This window comes from Phyllobates terribilis, unplaced genomic scaffold (assembly GCF_046119375.1).
Source record: "Phyllobates terribilis strain yellow unplaced genomic scaffold, ASM4611937v1 Scaffold_5__5_contigs__length_657084704, whole genome shotgun sequence".
Lineage (NCBI taxonomy): Eukaryota > Metazoa > Chordata > Amphibia > Anura > Dendrobatidae > Phyllobates > Phyllobates terribilis.
Window position 1 is genome coordinate 19,264,838 of NW_027362765.1, and position 19,841 is coordinate 19,284,678.

Genomic DNA, 19,841 nt, shown 5'->3' on the forward strand with positions numbered 1-19,841 from the left:
GGAGCTAAAATAGGCTTCCTGGTTAGTGATAAGTGTGTTTCAGAGAAAAACAAAGGCTGCAGACTGGGGTGTGTAGAAGGAAGCTGAGATACCAATGCTAGTAACTGAATTAAGAGGTAGCAATTTTGGATCCTCGACATGGCCGGAACATTCTTGATGTTTTGAGAAGTGGAGCTGACAGGAAGGAGAGCTCAGCTGCAGCAGGTATGAATCGCGAGTACAGGAGGGTATAGCTATGATTTTGTGGGGACCATGAAACAGCAAAGGCAAAGTGGGTCTGAGATGCCATGTAGGTCAGACTTGGAAGATTAGTGAAAGAAGACTGGGCTTTCCAGGCTGGGGCACAGGTACTGTGCAGACTAGCCTGTGGTGAGGAAGAAAGAGAGCTGATATATAGGGGCCAAATCATCTATGCTGTATATCTGAAATGTTTCATACAACATATGTGCCGTCATTTATAATTGCTAAGCCTGGGCCTCTGTTCAATACAGAGCATGTGATTAGTGTATCAAGTACCTGTTACCGATTTTATATATTGCAAGTTCCATCAAGTTTACAGGTAAAAATCTGTTTATTTTTACAATCTGGACTGAAGCCTTTCTTGTCTATAATAATAATAATCATAATTTTATTTCTATAGCACCAACAAATTCTGCAGCAATTTAGAATTAAGCGGTGACATGTACAGACAATAAAAACAATACAAAATAACACATAGTTCAATAATTACAGGAGGAGTGAGGGCCCTGCTCACAAGCTTATAATATATCAGGAATAGATAGAGTTAGATCAGTGGAGTGAGGTGATAGACCTGTCTAAAAAGATGTGCTTTTAAAGCACACTTAAAAATGTGGGGGCTAGGTATTAGTCATATTGCCCGGGGTTGTGCAGTCCAGAAAACTAGCACAGCACGAGAGAAATCTTGGAGACGAAGTTCCGAAGTTCAGATTATGGAGGACATTAGTATTAGATCAGTTGCAGAATGGAGCGCACATATAGGGTGATAGACAGAGATGAGGGAGGAGACCTAGGGCAGTGCAGAACTATGGAGAACTTTGTGGATGAGAGAGATAAGTTTGTATTGTATTGTGAAGCGAATGGGTAACCAGTACAATGACTGGCACAAAGTTGAGGCATCAGTGTAGTGGCTGGACAGAAATATGACTCTGGCGGAAGCACTGAGGACGGATTGGAGAGTTGAAAGTTTGGTTAGAGGGAGACCAATCTTTAGAAAGTTGCAGTAGCCCAGACAAAAATGAATAAGAGCGACAGTAAGAGTTTTTGCAGTTTCAAAGGTGAGAAAAGGTCGGATTCTAAAGATGTTTTTAGAGGCAGGTAACATGAGAAAGTCTATATGTTGCATATGGTGTTCCTGTGATATTTATTAGTATGCAGCTGAAGACTGAAACATCTGAAGCAGTTAACATCATACACAAACCCAGAGGGACCCATTAAACTGGAGTTTAGAGTCGCAACAGAACACTGTAACCTGTGCAACCCTTTCACATGTATGCTACTTGGCAATTTATTATTTTTTTCTAAGAATTAAGATTCCAAAGGTAATATCCACTATAGGAAAAGTAGTATTGGGATGCATAAACATTACACCTACGGGTACTTTTATGACATCTCATTCTAAATCCATGGATATTAATATGAAGTCAGTACCTTTGAAACTAAGCTATTACAACTTCTAGTCTTCTAGAAAGTTTTTCTTCAAGATATTGGAGAGTGTCTGTGGGAAAATTTGCCAATTCATACAGAAGATCATTTGTGATGTCAAATACTGATGTTGGATGAGAGGGTCTTGCAATTTCTGTTCAAAGGTTTAAGTGGGGTTGAGGTCAAGGCTCTGTGAGGCCAGTCAAGTTCTTTCACATCAAACTTCCCCAACAATGCCTTTATCGACTTTGTTCTGTGCACTTGGCTACTGTCATACTAAAGCAAAAAATTTGAATCCACAAACTTTTCACCCCAAATTAGAAGCCTAATCCAAAATGTCTTATATGTTGAAATACTAATATTCACCTTCAATAGGACTAAGAAGCTTAGGAAAATAGAAGAAAAACAACCCCATAGCATTATCACTGCAGAGTCTCTCTGCGCTACTTGACTCTAATAAATCTTATGCTCTCTGCATAGTCTGTTCAGTGACTGCTCTTAGGAGGAATCACAGGAATCCTGCTCTGAATACTTAGATTAAACAGATGTCTATCTGACCACCCTTTAAAGGGTATACATCCACTGGTTTTTGCTACCCCATAGACTCCGATTCCAGTGATTCATCACTTACTGGGTTGCTTGCTGCAGTTTTGCTAAAATCAAAGTTTTAGCTGCTGCAGATTTACCAGTTCTATGAATACTGTGATCTGTATAAGCCCAACCATACCACTGATTGACAGATTTCTATGTACACTGTACATAGACAGAAAGCTACCAATCAGTGGTGGGGTTGGGGTTATACCGTGCTTATGAATATGGAGAACTACCTGGCAGCAGGTTTAGTACTTCTCTAGTGATAATACCCTAGTGATAATAAAGTGATTTTATGCCTACACAGTGCCCCTGTCCGACCCTTGCTCTGTCCATTTGGACAGAGCTTGGAGAAATCAGCGTGAAAACATCAAAAGCCGTCAAAATTTGCTCCAACATTTTATGACTTTTCAAAGCTTTTATGCCACTTTTTTTAAGTAAAATCTTTGAGGACTCAGGGCCAGTGTGTCTTAACAAATTCCATATATCAAAGATGCATATTGTAATTCTCTCCTCACTATCTTTCTTAAGCTATTTTCGAAATGTAATTATTGTAAAGATGTTACCATTCACTAACAGTTTTAGAAAGCATGTGGATTAGTGGAGAGAGCAAGATCTCATGCTTTCACTGCGAGAGCAGCCAATGGATTGATAGATCTCACTCTTTAATTGTGAGAGTAGCATCTGAGGTTTGTGGAATCTCACAACCCGGAAGTTCGAGCCCTTTTGGGGGACATTAGGGACACTTTTAGCAGTTTTGATACTGGATTATATTTAGAAAATGCACTAATCAGTGGCTGCCAACTGCTATATTAAATAGAGAGGGCAGTCTCAGATTAATGATAGGTACTCTTTAAGTGAAAATTCATCAAACACCTTGTGCTAGAAACTTGAAAACGTTTGCCAACACACCCACTAATTGTGGATTTTGTGACTTTTTACATTTTTTCTCTGAAATGAGAGAGGAGTTTAGTGAATGAGGGACGAGCATGGAATGGTCTGCAGATTCACAAAAATGTGTGCCCAAATATGATACGTGATTTTGACTATATTGTCATTTTTTTACTTGTACTATTTGTTAGCCAAATAAGCTTTAAAAAAAAATGGAAGAAAAAAATTAAAATGGTCATTTCCCCCTGGTTAGTTCTAACCTGAACAATTATAGCTGACTTTTGGAAAAAACACTTTCGACTTATGGTACATATTGATGCCTTCTCCCATGTGACTACTGTGAAAACAGGATATGTTAAATGATTAGTGATGATTAAAACATTTGCCAAATTCTGAATGCAAGAATGACTTCTCCTCTGTGTGAGTTTTCTGATAGTCAGCAAGACTTGATTTACCATTTAAACATTTCAAATATTCACAATATGAAAAAGGTTCCTTCCCTCTGTGGCTTCTTTAGAGGTTTAACGAGATCTGATTTCTGAGAATAACATTTTCCACATTTAGAACAAAAAATGGCTTCTCTCCTGTGTGATTTTTTTGCATGGTCAATACGAGTTGATTTCCTATTAAAACATTTACCAAATTCTGTGCATGAGTATGGCTTTTCCCCTGTGTGAGATCTTTGATGCATAACAAAATTTGATTTCTGGTTGATACAGGGAAAATATATATTTTTGTACCGTGTTAGCCAGTAGATAGAAAAATATTTAGATTTGAGAGTCCTCAGTGGTTGATACCTTTTAATGGCTAACTGAAAAGATGGTAACAAGTTGCAAGCTTTCGAGACTACTCAGGTCTCTTCATTCTTCCTCTTACTATGCCTGATGAAGAGACCTGAGTAGTCTCGAAAGCTTGCAACTTGTTACCATCTTTTCATTTCTGGTTGAAACATTTTCCACATTCTCAACATAAAAATGGCTTCTCCCCTGTAAGAGATTTATGATGGTCAATAAGATCTGATTTCTGAATAAAGCTTTTTCCACATTTTGAACAAGAAAACGGTTTCTCCCCTGTGTGAATTTCCTGATGTCTAACAAGGTATGATTTCTGAGTAAAACATTTCCCACACTCTGAACATGAAAATGGATTCTCCCTTGAGTTCATTTTTGATGGTTAGCAAGGTTAAATTTAACAGTAAAATATTTTTCACATTATGGGTTTGAAAATGGCTTCTCCCCTCTGTGAGTTTTTTGATGGCTATTAAGATGTGACTTCTGAGTAAAACATTTTCCACACGTTGAACATGAATATGGCTTCTCTCCTGTGTGAGTTTTTTGGTGTTCAATAAGGTTTGATTTTTGAATAAAACATTTCCCACATTCTGAGCACGGAAATGGCTTCTCCCCTGTGTGTATTTTCTGATGTCTAACAAGATCTGATTTCTGAGTAAAACATTTCCCACACTCTGAACATGAAAATGGATTCTCCCCAGAGTGAATTTTTCGATGGTTAGCAAGGGTTATTTTCCGAGTAAAACATTTTTCACATTCTGGGCATGAAAATAGCTTCTCCCCTGTGTGAGTTTTTTGATGGATATTAAGATGTGATTTCTGGATAAAACATTTCCCACACTGTGGGCATGAGTGTGGCTTCTCTCCTGTATGAGTTTTTTGGTGTTCAATAAGATTTGATTTCAGAATAAAACATTTCCCACATTCTGAACACGCAAAAGGCTTCTCCCCTGTGTGAATTTTCTGATGTCTAACAAGATCTGATTTTTGAATAAAACATTTCTCACATTCTGGGCAAGGAAAGGGTTTCTCCCCTGTGTGAATTCTCTTGTGTATAACAAGTCGTGATATATGGCTAAAAAATTTCCCACATTCTGAGCATGAATATGGCTTCTTCCTTGTATGAGTTCTCTGATGTTTAAAAAGATCTGATTTCTGAATAAAATATTTCCCACATTCTAGACATAAAAATGGCTTCTCCCTTGTGTGTATTCTGTAATGTATCACAAGATCTGATTTTTGAATAAAACATTTACCGCATTCTAGACATGAAAATGGATTTAACCCAGTGTGAGTTTTTTGATGGTCAACAAGATTTGATTTTCGAGCAAAACATTTCATACATTGGGGGCATGAAAATAGCTTCTCATGTGTGGGAACTTTTTGATGGTCAACAAAATTTGATTTCCTGGTAAAGCATTTCCCACGTTCTGGACATGAAAATAGTTTCTCTTTTGCATGAGCTGTTTCATGTTCAACATCCCTTTTGTAACTTTTATTCTGCTTAAAATGCTGCGATAAATCAGAGCTTTGGACTTGTTTGAAAAGATCAGATGATCGATCTTTCCTAGGAAGGCCTGGATATATACCTGGAACAATAGCATCTTCTTCATATGTATCATGTGTGATACTTTGATCATCTGTTTTAAATTCTGAAGATATTAAATGTCCATCTGAATTCCCAGTACAGTTATCTGCTAAAATAAAGACAACATTATTATTTTTTAACAATGTCTTGTAAGTAAATTGATTTTTTTAAAATCATAAAATCAGAAATTAAAATTAGGAAAAAAATTATACCAAATCTGTTTTCCAATTTCGGGATCCCACAGTTAGGCCATGTTCACACTGTTCACACTAAGCGTTTTTCAGCATTTTTTTTAAAGAGATTGTTAAGTAAATTTTCAGCTGCTTTTACAGTACCAGCAAAGTCTATGAGATTTCAGAAATCTCATGCACACACATTGGTTTTTGTGTCATCAGTATTTTGTGCTTTGCATGATTTTTTGCACAATAGAGCAAGTCACTTCTTTCAGCGTTTTTTTTGCGTTGTTTATTATTGGTGGTGAAACACTGCTGAAAAAACAACTAGTGTGAACATAGCTATCAGGTTCTGCTGCATTTTTAGTGAAAAAAAGCAAGTCCAGCAGTATGCTTATTTTTGTGATTTTACCATCTTGTCTTGGTCACCTGAGATGGCAGTTTGGATTAGGACAGATTAATTAAATTAGTGATGTGTAAAAATGTAAAAATTGGCTGAGCTAGGTGTGAAATTGAACAATACCTGTGGCCCACGGAGGTGTGAAATTGAACAATCCCTGAGCAACTTAATGGCAGATCATAGTGTGAAAATAAATAGTGTCATACAAACTCAATGCACTGCCAGTGTCTTAGGTAAACTATTCCTGAAGAATTCACCTCCCCCCACAGTTACATTTGAAATTCTGGTTAATATGGTTTCACATGTCTTGCATTGGTGACCTGTGTTCATGCTTCAGTGGTGGAAGCAAAGCTGAACTTTGGGATTCTGAAAAACACACCAAAAAATGCACAAAAACCTGCATTTTTGACGCAGCTTCTTTCCTGCCAAGAGATCAGGTTTTGCTGCAGAAAAAAAAACTGAAAAAACACCTAGTGTGAACATACACTTACATCTTCAATAATTCAGACCTCATTTTCCTGTCTCCAAGTTATCTCTCGAGTAGCACCAATTTTCTGATTGATCCACAACATAGACAGTTTCAAGGAGGTTTTTTCAAATGTGAAAAAGATATTTTTAGCAACATATAAAAAAAACGATTAGCTCCTATGTGACAATTCACCTGCATCCACTCCATTCCACAGTTCCTGCTGCTGCACGTGATCATCTGCTTAAGACAGGAGAGCATTTCCTGTATGAGGATGTGACCTGAACAGTTAGTAAAGTGGACTGGCTATTAATTTCAATAGCTAAGCAACCCCACTCTTGATCTTTGTAACACTTGCCATCTGTGTGTACAGATACGTGACTGGCTCTAGATTTCCATGCTACCTTGTTTTTTTTTTTACAAAAGACAGTTGTAGCATATACAACCACTTTTGCCTTTTTTTGCCATCCCTGTTTCCTTAAATTATAATTTCTTGCAAACAAGACCACCCTCACTACTGTTTTAATTATTAACTGTTTGACTGTAATGTTTGATTTTGTTTTAATACAGTTGTGATCAAAAGTTTACATACCCCGGCAGAATTTTTTCTTTCTTGGCCTTGTTTCAGAGAATTTGAATGATAACAAAAAAACGTTTTCTCCACTCATGATGGTTATTGGTTGGGTGAAGCCAATTATTGCCAAACTACTGTGTTTCTTCTTTTTAAATCTTAATGACAACCAAAAACATCCAAATGACCCTGATCAAAAGTTCACATACCCTGGTGATTTTGGCCTGATAACATTTACAGAATTTGACATAAATGGGTTTGAATAGCTACTAAAGGTAACATCCTCACATGTGACCTGTTTGCTTGTAATCAGTGTGTGTGCATAAAAGCTGAGTGAGTTTCTGAGAGCCAGATAGACTCTTGCATCTTTCATCCAGCCACTGACGTTTCTGGATTGTGAGTTATGGGGAAAGCAAAAGAATTGTCAACAGATCTACAGGAAAAGGTAGTTGAACTGTATAACACAGGAAAGGGATACAAAAAGATATCTAAGGAATTGATAATGCCAGTCAGCAGCGTTCCAACTGTGATTAATAAATGGGAAATCAGGGGCTCTGTAAAAACCAAACCACGGTCAGGTAGACCAACAAAAATTTCAGCCACAACTGCCAAGAAAATTGTTCGGGATGCAAAAAAAACAAAAAAACAAACAATTAGCATCAGCTGAAATTCAGGACTCTCTGAAAACTAGTGGTGTGGTTGTTTCAAGATGCTCAATAAGGAGGCACTTGAAGAAAATGGGCTGCATGGTCGAGTCGCCAGAAGTAAGTCATTACTGCGCAAATGCCACAAAGTATCTCGCCTACAATACGCCAAACAGCACAGACAAGCCTCAAAACTTCTGGAACAAGGTAATTTGGAGTGATGAGACCAAAATTGAACTTTTTGGCCACAACCATAAACGTTACATTTGGAGAGAGGTTAACAAGGCCTATGATGAAATGAACACCATTCCTACAGTAAAGCAAGGAGGTGGATCTCTGATGTTTTGGGGATGTGTGAGCTACAAAGGCACAGGAAACTTGGTAGCATTGAAGGAAAGATGAATGCAGCATGTTATCAGCACTCATTAGCCCGGAAGCTGCGCATGGGACGTACTTGGACGTTCCAAAATGACAACGATCCAAAACACAAGGCCAAGTCGACCTGTCATTGGCTACAGCAGAACAAAGTGAAGGTTCTGGAGTGGCCATCTCAATCTCCTGACCTCAATATCATTGAGCCACTCTGGGGAGATCTCAAGCGCACAGTTCATGCTACACAGCCCAGGAATTATCAGCAACTGGAGGCTTTTTGCCAAGAAGAATGGGCAGCTTTACCATCTGAGAAATTAAAGAACCTCATCCACAACTACCACAAAAGACTTCAAGCTGTCATTAATGTTAGAGAGGGCAATACACGGTATTAAGAACTGGGGTATGTGAACTTTTCATCAGGGTCATTTGGATGTTTTTGGTTGTCATTAAGATTTAAAAAGAGAAAACACAGTAGTTTGACAATAAATGGCTTCACCCAACCAATAACCATGAGTGGAGAAAAAGTATTTTTGTTATCATTCATATTCTCTAAAACAAGACCAAGAAAGCAAAAATTCTGCCGGGGCATGTAAACTTTTGAGCACAACTGTATATAAAACCCCTTTCATTTATGAAATGCTTTGAAATATGATGGCGCTATAAATACAAAGAGTTTTAGAAAAGAAAGGTTAATTTGCAATAATAAAATAATATTTTCCTCTCCATAACCCTTAACCCCTTTACTCCACAGCAAATTTTCGCTTTGCAATTTTTTCCTCCCCTTCTTCCAATAGCTATAAATTTTTGTATTTTGCTGTCATGTACACATACCTGTATGATGGCTTGTTTTTTTCTGGGACGAGTTGTAGCTTTGAGTGGCACTTTTCATTTAATATTCAATGTACTGAAAAATGGGAAAAAACTTCCAAGTGTGGTGAACTTGGGAAAAAAAATTGCAGATGGAGCTGATGATAAACTAAGCCAGATCAGTCGGGTCAAAGGATCTGGACAAGGTAACCAGATTCTTGATCGCTGGGGCAAAATTGAAGATAATAGTCTAAGTGAGAGAAAAATTTGGACCAGCAAGCTTTGCAAAGATATAAACACTGAACAGTTTGTAACCAAAGCAGGTTCTTGCGGTCTGTGCAGATCAACATTAGCGCTCCAATTCATCAAGACCGGCGATGTTCACGCTGATCATGATGAGGGGGCATGTTGGAGTCAGACGCTCCTGATTCATTAAGAAGTGCACACCTCTTTATAAATCAGATGCTCTGAAAAGTGACGTCAGCTATCGGAGTGAGATTTCTGGCATAGGGAATGCCGCAGCTTGTTATGAATTAGATGAGCTATGGCATCACGTCCCCGTTTTGCCCAAGTTCAGCCTATTTTGGTGGAGCTGGTTAAAATTGACGTGAAAACTCCAAAAGTCGCAAATTGTTTTTGCAAATTCGTGTTGCATACAAATTTTGAGAAATTTTGAAGCGATTTACAGCAGAATTCTGGTATAATTGCTTTGATAAATCAGGGCCTAGGTGCCACATATCCCTCTGTGGGTGTCTCCATTCTTCCCAGGTTAGTTTTCTAGTAGTTCACATTCTCTAAAGCAATTACGATTCTCAGCAGAACAAATGGCTTAGGGGAAAAAATAAACAATTTGAGTTCTTCCTTTTACAACACTTTTATGTAAAAATGTCCCACAATCCAAACAAAACAGAGTGTCTGCTGCCAAAAAGAATGTCTTTAACTAAGCTCCTTAATTTAGATGAAGAGAAATCTTAAAGTTTTAACATACCGTGGCATTTTGGACAATTGTATGCTTCTAACTTTGTGGGAAAAGATTGGGGAAGGCCGTTTTATTTTTCCAATGGTGGTGATTTAGAGCAGAAAGCAAAGTCTATAAAGGCATGGCTGGGGAAGTTTGGCTTGGAAAAACTTCACTAGTCACAGACAGCCTTGAGCTTAACTGCAATCAAACATGTTGGGATGAACTACAATGGAAATTATAAGTCTAGCACTATTGTCCAATATCAACATCTGATCTAAGAAATGCTCTTTTGCATGAATTGGCAAAAATTCCTCCTGACACCTCCGAAATCCTGTAAAAAGCCTCCCCAGAAGAGTGGAAGCTGTTAGGATATGAGTATTTTATTTCCTCAGCTATGACAAGAGACAAAAAATCATGTCCAAACACAGGAAACGAAGGCTTCTCTAAGGTCCAGCTTTGTGAACATCTTTGCTGCTCGAAAAATGTAATAACATCCAGTTTCTTGGGAATAGGAGAAGATATCCAGATGAAAGGCAGGCAACAAGAGTGGCAATGTCTATGGAGCCTTTGCAGGTCTATAACTAGTGACTGTCTAATCATTTGGACTAACGGCACAGTACACCCAACAGCATTGAACTAATGGATTTTTTTAAAACAAAATCAACAAGGCTTGTAGAGCCATGTGGTTATCAAAAAAAAAAAACAAGGTAATGGACATGGGGACATTGAAAGGAGGAATTTTTGACTAGGATAGTCTCAAGATAATCACAAAGTGAAGTGCATTTATCTCCATAGGATAATCGCAAATTATTAGTAATTCAGACTTCTCCATCTGCATGGGCTTTTCAGTGGAAGCATGGAAGTAGGAACATGAGTCCGAAAAAACGTTAAAAGTTCTAGTCTAGCTATCTGAAGAATACATCGTCTTACCGGTCATCTGATGTGAATCTGGTTGGCAAAGGAGAAAGATTCATCCAAAGTGTAAGCCAGATCATGACCAGCTAACTCATAATTTATTTGACAAAGAAAAGTAAAAAGCTGGATGGCATATTTGACCCACAATGGAGGCATTGTGATGTAGGGTGAAGTGTGGTACAAGGTTATCAGTCTGATTTTTTTTTAGAGGGGAATTATACTTTCAAATGACTTTTCCGCATAAACTTTCAAGTGTGTGTACATGAAGAATAACACTATTTCCAGCCATTATATGACTTGTATACTGCATATTTCTCCAGTTTTCCCCTTTGTGGACTCTATCTATAATTTGACATTGGCTCTAAACTTATGGGTATAGTCTAGCTGCTATTATAGTTTCCATACAGTAAACACACAGAAGAAGGGGTTCCTGTGATTTTCCCTATTACTGTAGCACACAAACAAAAATAGAATATGCATGAAGGAAATGTACAGCATTACTGAGCAGTGTAGCTGTGTATCCAGCACTGGGATATGTTAGCTACAATCTGCTGCTCTACCTCTCACACTGCTTCTCTCTCCTTTCCCCCTTCTCTGTTTCTCTCTCCGGAGACTTTACTATTCTGTGTAAATTGACACCTCACTGTGCTGTCAGTCCATCTCGTCTTGAGCAAGAAGGACTTGGCCTCAATGATACGTTTAGGAGGTAGTGGGAAGGGAGAGGACTGGATGATATATGTATAAAGGAACATATTTTTCTGATAAAATACAATACAAAATGTATTATATTCGCTTGTACTATTGATTTAGACAAAGTTTGTTCAAAGTACAGTGCCCAATTCATACTAGAATCATATAAGTCATATCATGGACCAGGTTCTTCTTCAAAAGCAGAAATAATAATGAAACCATATAAACCACTTTAGACCAATCAGAAGAAAAATAATGGGCTTGAATCACATACTTAATAGGGCACACATTGATAAACCCTCGGCCTTCCTAAAGACACAGAAAAGGCACTAAGAACAGACAGCAGAAGAAGCAGAAGCATTGACTAGGACAATACAGCTGAAAAAAAAAACTGGAAAAGAAAGCCTAAAAATTTTCAACACAAATTTAGTGCTGCAAGTAAATGAGTAGAATATCTCATCTCTTACTGGATAGAACTGTAAGAAACAAATACAGGGAGTGAGTTCATTCTTTACATACAGACAGGCCTTGTGTATTTAGTCCGGTCTATTACCTGGTGATGTGAGGGGCTTGGGAACCTCCATCATGACGTCCTTGTACAGATCTTTGTGTTCTTCTAAATATTCCCACTCCTCCATGGAGAAATAGACAGCGACATCCTGACACCTTATAGGAACCTAACACATACAATGATACCGTCATCCCCCGATCCCTCCATAGCATTACTGTATAATGTCCCAGTATTCCCAGCAGTGTCACCTCTCCAGTCAGCAGCTCAACCATCTTGTAGGTGAGTTCTAGGATGATCTGGTCATTGATGTCCTCATGCATCAGGGGGTGAGGTAGAGGCCCCGTGATTGGGATCAGGGGTCTTCCCCATCCCTCAGACACAGGGTCCTGACAGAGCTCACTAGAGGTCTTCTTCACTACTGTGTAATCCTGGTTATGGAGAGACACATTAATAAATCTCACTACAGACATTTCCAGAGTCCTCCCCTCTCCAGTTCTGTCCATCTGTTATCCCCATAGATAAGAATGATGTAATGTGACGTCATCAGAATCTCTCACCTCTCCAGTAAGCCGGGAGATAATCTCTAGGGTGAGGTGTAATATCTTCTCCGCCATCTTGTCCCTCTCCCTGTTTCTATTCATTCTGGGCAAGAAATTCTCTTATGCAGAAGAAACTCACTGAATGGATCCGATATTATAAGGACCTTAATGGGGAGGAGATGAGCCGATATGTCATTTTACTGGAGATAATAAGAGAAGTAAGATATCACTTCGTTAGAAAAAAAAAAAAAAATCTTAATTCTACATGAAATGTGCTGTATAAGTGCAAAAGTAATAAAACTGACCTAAAAAAGTATCATAATATTTGTATAGCAATATAAATACAATGAAAGTGATCAAAATATCATATGGAACCTAAAATGGGATCAATGAAAATGGTCAAGCGACCATCACCTGCCGGGAGGAGACCGGGGGCTGCCGGAGAGGTGAGTATGAATATTTTTTTTTATTTTTTACTTTATAATTCTTTTTTTAACTTGCAGGTACCATGGTACCCGGGTCGGATAAGACAGGGTTCCCCAACTCCAGTCCTCAAGGCCCACCAACAGGTCATGTTTTCAGGATTTCCTTAGTATTGCACAGGTGATAATTCCATCACCTGTGCAATACTAAGGAAATCCTGAAAACATGATCTGTTGGTGGGCCTTGAGGACTGGAGTTGGGGAACACTGGGATAAGAGTCTCCTCTTCTCCAGACCCGTGTACCATCCGCACATTGAACCGCATAACATCCGCATGTATACATGTGGATATTATGAGGTTCAATGCAAGTCAATGGGCGAGATTGTGCTGCGGATTTTTCCGCAGCAGAAATTTCTGCAGCGCGGATTATCATTTGGATACATCCCAGACCTCTTACCAAGCGAAATCCGCCGTGGAAACGCATTAAATCCGAATAGTGGGCACACAGCCTCAAACCTCCTAAAGTCTAACTGAAACTTCTTTGCACCATCTGAGAGATATCCTGGGGTCAAAGATACCATATCCCTGGCTTTTCAGCAGGGCTGTGGAGTCGGAGTCGTGGAGTCGGAGTTAGTTTTGGCTGGAGTCGGAGTCGGTAGAAATGTACCGACTCCGACTCCAGCTTTAAAAAAAATGTATTAATATTTCATAGTTGAACTTTCATATGAATTTTATAAATGTTACTCAAATATATATGTTCTATCAAACTATGAACAACAGTGATAAGCAGTTCTGCTGGAGACAGAGACATTTCTTACTTCTTGTGTGTCACTGTTCTCCACTGCCCTTATCTAATCTTATACTTGGTTAACCTCATGCTGCCCCAACCCCCCTACTTACAATGTATGAAACTGAAAGTGAAAATGTGTTTCTAATTCTTAGTAGTAAAGCTCCTCCTCTAGACTAGATGTTTACTAGGTGTGCGTCTTCCAAGCATCTCACAGCTGTTACTCAGAAGAGGAAGACTGTAAGAAGTATTATCCTTTCAACAAACTTTGCATCAGTTAACTGTGAGTACATGAGGAATAACAGTATTACTGGCCACTATATCAGTTGTACGACCTGGCAATAATTTTGTACAATTGTTTTTAGGAAAAACAATTGTCATTTGGATTGTGAATGCAGAATTAAAATCCTGAGAATGTCAAAGAAGCATCACATTAAATCAGCTGTATTTGAACATTTCACCATCACTCAAGATAGAAAACATTATGTCTGTCAGTGTATGACAAATGATCCAGACGAAAACAAATGCTGTGAAGCCAAGATCAGTGCATATTCAGGCAAACATAAAAATGCTCCTATCAGAGCTTCTAATCTAAAGAGACATTTACAGCGCTTTCATCCAGAAGTACTGAAAGCAGTGGATGAGAAAAACTGCATCCAAACCAATGAACCAGTGCCCAGCTCTTCCAGCCAAACAAAGGACAAGAGAACTTTGCAGCCATCAGTTGCAAGATATTTTGTCAGTGACAAAGTTACTGTGACAATGACAGTAGATACATTTAAAAAAACAGATCATAGAGCTTGTTGTAAAGGATAGTGTGCCTATTTCATTATTTTCACGACCAGCTTTTATGTGTCTGCATGGGGAAATGGCCCGCAAGCTTGGTGTTTCTCTGGAGAGAGAGAGTACTAATTTTCTAATAATCGAAGAAGCTTTTAAACAAAAGGAAGAACTTAAAAAAACTCTCAAGGAACGCTTTCTGTTTCTTAAAATGGATGCCTGCACACGTCACAGAGTGAACTATTTTGCCATCAATGTCCGATGTGTTTGTGACAAAAATGAAATAGTTACCAAGACATTGGCAGTAAAAGACACCAAAGCACATCACACCAGTGAGTTTCTCCAGGTCTTGGTGGAAAAGGTTCTGCAAGACTATGAACTTAAAAAAGAGCAAGTTTTTTCTGTCGTAACTGACAATGCTTCAAACATGATAAGTACTATTAAGCTAATGAATGAGAGTAATGATGGTGACCAGCAGCTAGAAGAACATTCTGGGTCCACGGACACAGAAATGTTTGAAATAGAGGAACACAGTATTGTAACTGAGGAGCAAACTGAAGTTGCTTCAGATGAACAGCAACATGATAGTTTAGATGATCTTGTTGAAACTGTGTCAATACGTTCTTTCATTCATCACATGCGCTGTGTTGTGCATACGCTACAGCTGGCTATAAGAGACAGTCTGCAAGAAGGACATGCTGCTGCACTGATTGGCAAGGTGAGAAAATTGGCTACTGTTGCCAGAACCCCTAAAGTTGACTCAATTATGAAGAGACGTGCTGGAAAAGGGGCAATTATTGATCAAGCCACACGATGGGGCAGTACTTACTTAATGATTCAGCGCTTGGTTGAACTGAAAACCTTTCTTGTAGACATGGCTAACCCTCAACTGATGCTAAATTAAAGTCAGTGGAATCAGGTGACTGAGCTGGAAAAATTGCTAAAGCACCCATTTACAGTGACTAAAAAATTACAAGCAGAGGACTTAACTCCAGGTATTTTCTTAAAGGAGTGGAAGAACCTGATGTTTCGCCTGTCCCAAAGAGGAGGGTTAATTGCAAGTGGTTTTGCTACATCAATGAAACTGAGAGAGGAGCTACTATTACAAAATAACATTCTTTTGGCAGCTGTTTATGTAGACCCAATGCATCGGATTCTTCTAGATGATCAACAGCTAACTAAAGGAAAAGAAGCTCTGTTTGAAATAGCAGTAAGGATGAAAGGGTTGCAGAACAGTCAGGAGGAACAAGAAGAATTTGGTCGTCCTGCCACATCTTCACCCTCATCATCAACTGATGAAGAATTTAATTTTGAAAAATATTTGGATCACAAGGACCGTGCAAAGCGTTCCCGCATAGAAGAAGAGTCATCCCCATCAAAGAACACAGCCAGTACATTTCAGCAGAATTTTTCATGTGCACTAAAAGAAATTGAGAAATTTGACCGTTCATCAAAAATAACAGTGCAACAAGCGATTCCTCTGTATCCTGACATTGTCAGAGATGTTGCCCGAGTGGTTACTGCTTTGCCACCAACCCAAGTTAGTGTAGAGAGGTTGTTCTCTGCTCTCAAAATAATTAGATCAGATTTGAGGGCATCCATGAAGGAGGATCTGACAGAGGCAATACTTTTTCTGAGGACAAATTTATAGATTTCTTCTTATTAACTGCATAACAGTGTTTATTGCATATTTACTTACAAGAGTTTAGAAAAGTTTATAAAAGTTATTTGCTATATTCTAATTGTATTCTAATAAATATATTTTTTTCTCTAAGTGGTCTGATTACTTATATGATGGTGAGAAACTGAATAAGCACGATGTTAATATTTTACAACAGTAAATTTATTGTTACGAATTGGCCATTTATGAAGGAGTCGGAGCCGGAACCTGATAAAATCCAGGAGTCGGAGTCGCAACTGTGGCTTACCGACTCCACAGCCCTGCTTTTCAGGCTTTGGGAGAGCTGAAGGAGCGGGACCCATGGAGTGAGAGAGAACGCCATCTTCCTCCTTCAACCCCCTGCTGAAAGAGTGAACACAGAGGAGAAGCAGACCCTCATTGAGATACCACAGCTGCAGCGACCCCACATAGACCCCAGGCTACCGGAGACTCGCACAGCTGGGTGCACATCGGATCTCCCTGCCGCTGAGGTATGTGTCACCCACCCCTGCCTTCACTTCCCAGCTCCAGTGTCTGGGGGGCTCCCAGCTCCAGTGCCTGGGAGGCTCCCTCCCTCCTTCTCACCGGCACCATCTTGAAGGGCTGAGAGCTGAGCCGTGGTGAAAAAAAATCCTGCTCTGGTCTCAAGGAAGAAGCAGGAGACCTCACGTTTCCCCTGAGTGTCTGCGGAATGTGATCAGGAGAAAGAGGGAGGAGGTTAAATTAAACTATACTAGAGGGTAAGAAAAGGAGAAGGAGGCAAGAATGGAAAGTGAAAGTGAACACAAACAATAAATAGACAGGAAAAGAACTAAGACACACGGGAGAAAATGCATAACTGACAGAAGGAAAAAGACAAAGGAGAAGTCTGAATAAGGAGAAAGACTAATTCATTTAGACTTTAAACCATTTTTGACCCTCTTAACACATCTCTGATAAATCATTCGGACTTGAAAAGTTACTACTAGTGATGAGCGAGTATGTTCGGTTAACCCTTTCGCCGAGTATACTCGGCCGAGCACCGAGTATTTATAGAATGCTCGGGCTTTAAGTTTTCGTCGCTCCGTGAACATGATTTGTGACTGTTTGACAGATTTAATACATGTGAGGAATGCCTGTTTTTCCAGCATTCCTCACATGTATTAAAGCTGTCAAACAGTTGCAAATCATGTTCACGGAGCGACGAAAACTTAAAGCCCGAGCATTCTATAAATACTCGGTGCTCGGCCGAGTACACTCGGCGAAAGGGTTAACCGAACATACTCGCTCATCACTAGTTACTACCCACCATTTAATTCTAGCATCACTACAGAGCATAAAGATCTTCTGTCCAGTTCTAGTATTGCAACTACAAGTAAAAGAATATGCAATGAAGGATTACAGTCAAAACAAAAGTGATAAAAGCAACCACTTTAGGAAATAATCCTGCAAGCCATCATTATATTGATCTAGACAATGCAACTAAAAGGTATACCGGACAATAGACAACCTACTTTGGTTACCTTTTCTCTCTCTAAACAGGAGACAAAACAGCGACAAATGATAAATCTGTGAGCCTTCCTGTTCAGGCGCTGACCATGTAAACCTTGATATACCGCTTACGCTCTCCCTCCGTTAATTTCATTCAGAAACCTGACTCTAGATTTTTACACCCTCCTAGCTACAGTAGTTGATACCGAACTAAAGACGTCCTCTACAAAATAACACCTGCTTATATGTACAACTATCTCCTATGTAGCGGGCAAAAACAGCCGATCTCTTCCCGTCACATCAACGACTCCTGCTCCCCCAAGATGACTCCTATTTTTGGTCAAGATGAACAACTCTCCCAAACAGAAGGGAGGAAGGAGTCGGACCTTAACCTTAAATTACCCAGTTCCTCTATGTCAAAAAAGGGGGAGACACAAGTGGATCCTTCCGATCTCACAAATGAGGTCACGTCTAAATAACTACTGGAAATTAAAGCTATAATCCAATCTACGCTTAAGTCTGCCTTGAAGGGTCTACAAGATAGGCAGAATGAACAAGCCGAACAGCTGACTGAATTGGAAAAACATATTTCAACTATAGAGGACGACTTAAAAGAGGACCACAGCAATACGACAGATATCGCCTGCGAAAACCAGATTTTAAGGGACCGTATAGATGACTTCTAAAACCGTTCCGGTAGAAGCAATCTACCTCTAGTGGGGCTACCGGAGTCATACATTCAGAGCACCCTGAAATCACTATGCGAAAATGAGGTTCCGAGAGCTCTAAAGCTACCAGAGGGTAAAAAGGTATAGAGGGTGCACAGGATTGGCCCTCCACCTTCTACCTCTACAAACCGGGATGCATCCAGACCACGTCAGGTCATCATGAAACTAGGAGTCTGTGTCAGACTGAAGTCTGTGTCCCTCAGCTTAAGTGTCCATGAGCTGAAGTGTCTGAAATTTGAATTAATCCTGAATAATATGATGCATGCAGACTGTACCTTACCGGCCACCACCGCACTCTAATCAGCATCTCTGTTTATCCATTCCTCTTACAGGTACGTGACCCAACTTTTCCATCCTGATTTCCATGCAGCCTTCCCTATATCTCTCTGCTCCTACTATATACTAATGGTACGTGACCCAACTTTTCCATCCTGATTTCCATGCAGCCTTCCCTATATCTCTCTGCTCCTACTATATACTAATGGTACGTGACCCAAGTTACACTACCCACCCCCACCTTTCATTTATGACCTTGTTTACTGAACCTTTGAGTATCCTACATCTGGTTCAGCCTTAATCAGCTGATCAAGATGAGCACAGACCACTCCCCTCTGGTTCACAGCTGAATGCATTCTGTAGGCCATATATTGAGAACTAGGAGTCTGTGTCAGACTGAAGTCTGTTTCCCTCAGCTTAAGTGTCCATGAGCTGAAGTGTCTGAAATTTGAATTAATCCTGAATAATATGATGCATGCAGACTGTACCTTACCGGCCACCACCGCACTCTAATCAGCATCTCTGTTTATCCATTCTTCTTACAGGTACGTGACCCAACTTTTCCATCCTGATTTCCATGCAGCCTTCCCTATATCTCTCTGCTCCTACTATATACTAATGGTACGTGACCCAACTTTTCCATCCTGATTTCCATGCAGCCTTCCCTATATCTCTCTGCTCCTACTATATACTAATGGTACGTGACCCAAGTTACACTACCCACCCCCACCTTTCATTTATGACCTTGTTTACTGAACCTTTGAGTATCCTACATCTGGTTCAGCCTTAATCAGCTGATCAAGATGAGCACAGACCACTCCCCTCTGGTTCACAGCTGAATGCATTCTGTAGGCCATATATTGAGAACTAGGAGTCTGTGTCAGACTGAAGTCTGTGTCCCTCAGCTTAAGTGTCCATGAGCTGAAGTGTCTGAAATTTGAATTAATCCTGAATTGAACCTGAAGTGAACTGAAGGTACCTGGATACTAAGTCACAGTAAACAATGTTTGTTTTTGTTTTCACTCTCACCCCCTTAATCCTTCACTTCTTTCAACCACCCCTAATCCCTACACCTGGAAAGGAACTCTTCATCTCTCCCTCCATTCTCCCCACCCACCTCTTCCTCAGAGCTATTCAACAACATA

At 39.6% G+C, this 19,841-nt stretch overlaps 1 pseudogene; it reads right to left on the reverse strand.

Moving 5' to 3' along the window:
- Positions 1–552: 552 nt before the first annotated feature.
- LOC141270849 (uncharacterized) overlaps positions 553–19,841 on the reverse strand; it is a 146,748-nt pseudogene continuing 127,459 nt past the window's right edge.